The sequence below is a fragment of the Marmota flaviventris genome, chromosome 8, assembly GCF_047511675.1.
Source record: "Marmota flaviventris isolate mMarFla1 chromosome 8, mMarFla1.hap1, whole genome shotgun sequence".
In the NCBI taxonomy this organism is placed as follows: Eukaryota; Metazoa; Chordata; class Mammalia; order Rodentia; family Sciuridae; genus Marmota; species Marmota flaviventris.
The window spans coordinates 16835452-16843267 of NC_092505.1; the positions used below are offsets into that span (position 1 = coordinate 16835452).

The 7816-nt window shown below is 35.5% G+C and overlaps 1 pseudogene; it reads right to left on the reverse strand.

The window, feature by feature from the left end:
- Positions 1-6571: 6571 nt before the first annotated feature.
- On the reverse strand, positions 6572-7228 carry LOC114087789 (RNA polymerase II subunit A C-terminal domain phosphatase SSU72 pseudogene; annotated as a pseudogene).
- Between the last annotated feature and the right edge of the window lie 588 nt (positions 7229-7816).

The window sequence follows — 7816 nt, forward strand, 5'->3', positions numbered from 1 at the left end:
TGGCGCCTGGCATTTTGCCAGAGGGAGTGGTTTGTGAAGTAATGCCAACGAGCCATTAAGTGTGGAGATTCCTTGTTGGTTGACTGCTGTATTGAGTTTATGTTAATTAAGATAAACTGTGTGGAATGTATATATACCCCTCCTGTCCTACAATAAACGGCTCCCACTCCTGCTGTATCAATGTACACAAGTTGTTCGTCACCCCCCGGCTATTTTGCTGCAGCCGGACTGCGGCAACTGCTGTCATGGTCATTGCCATAGGACTGCATGGGGACAAGGGCACAAGAAAACAGACAAAGACAAGAAAATGATGATTCCCTCGCCCCATTTCTGAAGGTTAGAAGAAAACTCCTTCCCCCTCACGGAACTAAAACTGAAGCGCCACTGGAGCTCTGCCTGCACTTTGATTCCTAGCCATACCAATGTCCATGTCCAGAATTTGAGTATCATGCAACCTTGAATCCAGATAAAGAGTAGCTACACTAAAAGAAAGAAAAGAAAAAAATGGCAAACTGACTTGTCATTTCAGAGAAGCTTTGAATACTGGTCTTATTCCCAATCTTCCTGGTACTGTGGACTTTCCGGTGTCCTCAGATGGCTATTCTATGCATTCTGTCTAGGTTTTGCATATATATTCAATGTACATGCAGAGATGGTGTGCTTGTTTGATTATACCCAAAACCAGAACCCCATAAGATAGTTTTATGGTTGATCTATGTAGAAAGATACCTTTTAGGGAAAAAAATAATATTTTTATTGGTCTTTTTAGTTACAATGACAAAAGGATTCATTTTGACATAATTATAAAAGCATGGAATATAATTTGTTCTTATATATATATATATATATATATATATATATACATATATATATATATGTGTGTGTGTGTGTGTGTGTGTGTGCGCGCGCGCACGCATGTGAGTATATAAAATTTGTCCCCAGAATTTTCTTCCTTTCCCTCCATTCCTCTACCCCCTGTTCCCTTTTCTCTGTTCTATAGATCTTTTTGCTATTTACTTATATATAATTTTAATTAGTGTCTTATGGATGTTTGTGATGGTGAGATTCACTGTGGTATATTCATTTATATACATAGGAAAGTTAGGTCAGATCATTCCATCAATTTTCCCTATCCCAACCCTCCTCCATTCCCTTTTTTCCCCTTCCTCTACTCTACTGATCTTTCTTCTATTTTTCTTATCCCTCCTCCTTATCTTGTTTATTTTTTCCTTTTTTTTATTTGTTCTTTTTAGATACACATAACAATAGAGTGCACTTTGACATATTACACATACTTGGAGTATAACTTACTCTAATTAGGATCCCATTCTTGTGGTTATACATATGTGGAGTTACACTGGTCGTGTATTCATATATAAGCATAGGAAAGTAGTGTCCAATTCATTCTACTGTCTTTCTCATTCCCGTTCCTCCTCCCTTCCCTTCATTCCCCTTCATCTAATCCAATGAACTTCTATTCTTTCCCTCTCTCCCCTCCCTTGTTGTGGGTTAGCATCCACATATCAGAGAGAATATTTGGCCTTTGTTTTTTGGGACTGGCTTATTTCACTTAGCATTATATTCTTCAGTTCCATCCATTTACTGGAAAATGCCATAATTTCATTCTTCTTTTATGGCTGAGTAATATTGCATTGTACATATGTCCCACATTTTCTTTATTCAGTCATCTGTTGTAGGGCATCTAGGTTGGTTCCATAGCTTGGTTATGGTGAACTGAGCTGCTATAAACATTGATGTGACTGCATCACTATAGTTTGCTGAATATAAGTCCTTTGGGTATAAACTGAGGATTGGGATAATTAGGTCAATTGGTGGTTCAATTCCAAAATTTCTAAGGAATCTACATACTGCTTTCCAGAGGGGTTGCACTGATTTGCAGTCCCACCAGCAATGTATGAGTGAATCTTGTTCCCCTCATCCTTGCCCACATTTATTGTTACTTGTATTGTTGATAATTGCCATTCTGACTGGAGTGAAATGGAATCTTAGTGTAGTTTTAATTTTCATTTCTCTAATTGCTAGAGATGTTGAACTTTTATATATATATATATATATATATATATATATATATATATATATATATATATTTCTCAACCACTCATATTTCTTCTTTTGAGAAGTATCTGTTTAGTTCCTTTGCCCATTTATTCATTAGGATATTTGTTGGGTTTTTTTTTTTTTTTTTTTTTTTTTTGGTGTTAATTATTTTTGAGTTCTTTGTGTATCCTGATCATTAATGCCCTATCTGGGGAACAGGTGGCAAAGACTTTTTCCCATTCTGTTGGTTCTCTCTTAATGCTCTTAATTGTTTTCTTTGCTATGAAGAAGCTTTTTAATTTGATGTCATCCTACTTATTGATTTTTTATTATTATTTTACTTCTTGCACTTTTGGAGTCTTGTTGAGGAAGTCAGTTCCTAAGCTGACATGTTGGAGTGTTGGCCTACATTTTCTTGTAACAGGTGCAAGGTTTCTGGTCTAATACCTAGGTCCTTGATCCACTTTGAGTTTTGTGTGGGGTGAGAGACAGTGGTTAAATTTCATTCTACTACACAGGGATTCCCAGTTTTCCCAGCACCATTTTTGTTTAAAGGGCCATCTTTTCTCCAATGTATGTTTTTGCAACTTTTTCCAGTAGCAGATAGCTGTATTTAAGTCAGTCATGTCTCTGCTTCTTCTACTCTATTCCATTGGTCTTTATGCTGTTTGGCACCAATACCATTCCTTTTTTGTTTCTATGGCTCTGTAGGATAGTTTAAGGTCTGGCATTGTGATGCCTGATGCTTCATTCTTCTTGCTAAGGATTGCTTTGGCTACTCTGGGTCTCTTGTTTTTCCAAATGAATTTCATGATTGTTTTTTTTTTCTAGTTCTAGAAGAATTTCATTAAAAATTATATTAAATCCTTATAACACTTTTGGTAGTATGGTCATTTTGATAAAATTAATTCTGCCTTTCCAAGAGCATGAGACTCTTTCCATCTTCTATGGTCTTCTTCAATTTCTTTCTTTAGCTTTCTATAGTTTTAATTGTGGAGATTCTTTACCTCTTTTGTTAGATTGATTCTCGAGTATTTTTATTTTTTGAGGCTATTGTGAATGCAATAGTTTTCCTAATTTCTTTTTCAGCAGATTCAACATTGGAGTATAGGAATGTGATTGATTTATGGATGTTGATTTGTATCGTGCTACTTTGCTTAATTTGCTTATAAGTTCTAGAAGTCTTCTGGTGGAGTTTTTTGGGGGGAGGGTGTCTTCTAAATTCAAGACCATGTCATTGACAAATAGAGATAATTTGTGCTCTTCTTTTCCTATTTATATCCCTTTGATTTCCTTCTCTAGCCTATTTGCTCTGGCTAGAGTGGTGAGACCATGTTGAATAAGAGTGGTGAAAGAGGGCATCCTTGTCTTGTTCCTACTTTTAGAGGACATACTTTCAGTTGTTATCCATTCAGAATAATGTTGGCCTTCCATTGGTCATGTATAGCCTTTATAATGTTGAGGTAAATTCTTTCTATCCCTAGTTTTTCTAATGTTTTAAACATGAATAGGTGCTGTACTTTCTCAAATACCTTTTCTGCATCTATTGAGATAATCAGGTGATTCTTGTCTTTAAATCTATTTATGTGGTGAATAACATTTATTGACTTCCATATGTTAAACCAACCTTGCATCCCTGAGATGAAACCCACTTGATAATGCTACACTATCTTTCTGGGTTTTTGTATACAGTTTGAAAATACATTATTAAGAATTTTTGCATCTGTGTTTATCAAGGATATTGGTCTGTAGTTTTCTTCCTTGATGTGTCTTTGTCTGGTTTTGGTAGCAAGATAATATTGGCTTTCTAGAATGAGTTTGAGAATTCCCTCCTGTTGTATTTTATGGAATAATTTGAAGAGAATTGGTGTTAGTTCTTCTTTAAAGGTTTGGTAGAATCCATTTGGTCCAGGACTTTTTTGTTGGAAATTTTCAGTTTCATTACTTGAAATTGATCTGGTTAAGTTTTCCATATCCTCCTGGTTCCATTTTTGTAGGTATATGTATTTAGGAATTTCTCCATATCTTCAAATTTTTCTAGCTTATTGGATTATAAATTTTCAAAATAATTTTTGATGATCCTCCAGATTTCAGTTGTACCTCTGGTGTTATTTCCTTTTTCATCTCAGATTTTGAAAATTTGAGGCCTTTTTCTTTTGGTTAGTTTGGCTAAGAGTCTATCAATTTGGTTTAAGCTTTCAAAAACTGACTCTTAGTTTTGTAGATATTTTATATTTTTTAAATCTCAAGTTCATTGATTTTTGGCTCTGATTTTAATTATTTCCTCTCTTCCACTTATTTTGGTATTGGTTTGTTCTTCTTTTTCTAAGGCCTTGAAATGTAATGTTAGATTATTTACTTGGTATCTTTCTATTCTTTTAATGTACAAGCCCTGTGCTATGAACTTTCTCTTACAACTGTCTTCATACTGTCCCAGAGATTTTGATATGTTGTATCACTATTATCATTTACTTTTAAGTATTTTTTCATTTCTCTCCTGTTTTCTTCTGCTATCCATTTATCATCCAAAAGTGTGTTATTTAATATCTAGGTGTAGAGTGGTTTCTATTTTTTTTACCTTAGTGTTGATTTCTAATTTCATTCCATTATGGTCTTACAGAATGCAAGATTTACCTTTGGTTTTTTTTTTTTTTTTTTTGTATTTGATAAGATTTGCTTTGTGACCTAAAATATGGTCTATTTTATAAAATATCCCATGTGCTGCTGAGAAGAAAGTATATTCAGTCTCTGATGGATGAAATATTCTATAGATGTCTGTTAGGTCCAAATTATTAATTGTATTAGGCCTCGAAGATAAAGTACATGATCTTTACTTAATTTTTGTTTGGATGATCTATCCAGTGATGAGAGAGGTGGGATAAAGTCACCTACTCAGTATTATTGTAATGTAGACTATTTGATTCTTAATATTTAGAAGGGTTTGTTTAATGTACATAGACGCTCCATTGTTTGGGACACAACAAATTTGTGATCATTATATCTTGTTGATGTATGATTCCCTTAAGCAATATGAAATGACCTTCTTTGTCTCTTCTGATTAATTTTGACTTGACCTCCACATTATCTGATATAAGAATAGTAACCCCTGCTTATTTACAAGATCCACATGAATGGTCTATTTTTTCGCATTCACCCTGTGAAGTGAGTCTTTTGCGGACAACATATTGTTGGGTCTTATTTTTAATCCAATCTGCCAACCTATGTCTTTTGATTGAAGAGTTCAGACCATTTATATTCAATGCTATTATTGAGAGATAATTTTTATTTCCTGCCATTTTTAATAGTGTTTAATTAATTAATTAATTAATTTGTTTATTTTAATTTGGCTTGTTTTTCCTCTTTTATTATTGTTTTACAATATTGAGGTAAGTTCCTGTTATCCCTAGTTTTTCTAGTGTTTTGAACACAAAGGGATGCTGTACTTTGTCGAATGCTTTTTCTGCGTCTATCGAAATGATCATATGGTTCTTATCTTTAAGTCTATTGATGTTTAATAGTGTTTAAATTGGATTTGATTCTCCTTTGATTGACCATTCTTCCAGTAAAATTCTACTCTATGCTGTTTTTAATTTTTTTACTTTTTATTTCTACTTCATGAAATATTTTTGAGTACATTTTGTAGTGCAGGCTTTCTAGTTATAAATTCTTTTAGCTTTTGTTTATTATGAAATGTTTGCATTTGATCTTTAATTTTGAAGCTTAATTTTACTGGCTATAGTATTTTTGGTTGGCATTTTCATTTTCTTTCTGCGCTTGCTATATATTATTGCAAGTCCTCTTCAATTTAAGCATCTGGTTTGAGAAATCAGCTGAAATCTGAATTGGTTTAACTCTAAATGTGATCAGTTGTTTTTCTCTTGCAGTTTTTAAAATTCTATCCTTATTCTGTGTTAGGCATTTTCATAATAATGTGTCTTGGAGTGAATCTGTGTGATGTTATATATTTGGAATCCTGTATGCCTTCTGTATTTGAATTTCCATTTCACTCTTAAGGCTTGGAAAATTTTCTGATATTATTTCATTGAAAAGATTGTGCATTCCTTTAGTTTGCATTTCAGATTCTTCATTTAACCCATTATCTCAGATTTCTTGAATATTTTGTTCATGGTCTCTTAACATCAGTTCTCTATGGTCAACTTTATTTTCAATATTATGTACTTTATCTTCGAGGCCTGAAAATCTGTCTTTAAAGTGGTCTCATTTATTTGTGGTGCTTTTATTGAATTTTTAATTTGGTTCTTGATTCCTTTATTTCAATAATTTCTTCTTGGTTCTTTTTCAGAACCTCTTTCTCTTTATTGAAGGGATCCTTATTGGGTAATTCCAGGTTCTTTTCTTTAAGATACAGCTCGTTGCTTTATTCAGATATTTGTACAACTCCAGCAATTAGGGGAGAAGAGGGCAAGGCAGAGCATCAGGCACACCCTTGGGCAGTGGGCGGTAACTGACATTTTCTTTGGTCTTTAATCTGGCGGTTCTGTGTACCTTTTCATCATATATGTACAGTCCATACACCGTCCACCAAGAACGCCTCAGAGTAAAGACATATGGGGAGGTGGAGAATGAAGGAGGTGGAGCTCAGTGGAAGCAGACTGTGCAGGAAGGCCCTGCCGTTCCTCTCCTGGAACTCCTGCAGCAGCTCATCAATCTCATTCTCCATGTCCTCCATGTGCTGGATACACTGGCAGAGCTCATAGATGAGGAAGGCTCCCAGGGTGGCCTCCTCATGGTTGTCGTGGATGTCCACATTGACCACGTGCACTGGGTAGCAGGTCTCCTGCTCTCTGGAGTTCAGATCTTCCACCACCTGGTCTAAACCTGCTCTTCACAGATGAGGATCAGGCCAAAAAGGTCCTTGCAGTTCTGGATCGTTTCCTGACAAGGCTTGATTCTCTTATTTCTGTCCAACATGTGCAAAATGCCATTCTGCGTATAGAGTTATTTGTCTTTCCTGAGAAGATCATTGTTCATCTGGTCATATGTAGTTTTGAAATCATAGACATTGGGCTCGTCAGGTGCTGGTCCTGGGAGTTCCTGATCCGAAGGACCTGACGCTGAATCCCTGCTTGTTGAGGATGTTGTGCACCTCCATGCTCAGATTCTGGTTACTGGAGCTCACCACTGCCACCCGCAGTGAAGATGACAGCATGGTGAAGGCCACACAGTCTGCCAAACCGCTCAAGGGCTCCCACCCAGCCTTGGGCTTCTGCACAAGCAAGATGGTAGCCGCAGGAAGTCCTGATGGTTCGCTTTCTGTATTTTCTCTCTGATTTCACACCTCACATTATCTTTTAGCTCATGTAATAGTTTAACTATAAACTTTCTGAATTTCTTCTCTGACATTTCCTCCACTGTGGCATCCATGAAGTTAGTTGTTGAAGCGTTTGGGTTGTTTGGGGTGGTTTGCTCCCTTACTTTTTCTTATTGTTTGTATCTCTACCCATCTATTAGTATAGTTCTGACTTCTTTTCAGTGAAGGACTACTTTGTGAGCTTCTTTTTCTCAAGAGCCCTGGATTAGGTGAATATCCACATAATGATATTTTAATTCAGTATTTGACCTCTGTTGATCCCAACATCATCACTACTTTAAGAGATGCCACTGAACCCTATTTACTATAATCACTCTGAGCCACCCCTTATTCTATTCAACCTTATAAGAACAAAATCTTGGTGCAATTTTTCTCTTCAGTTTCTCAAATTCAGGTATAAACCTTTAGTAAAGTTCTGGAATAGGA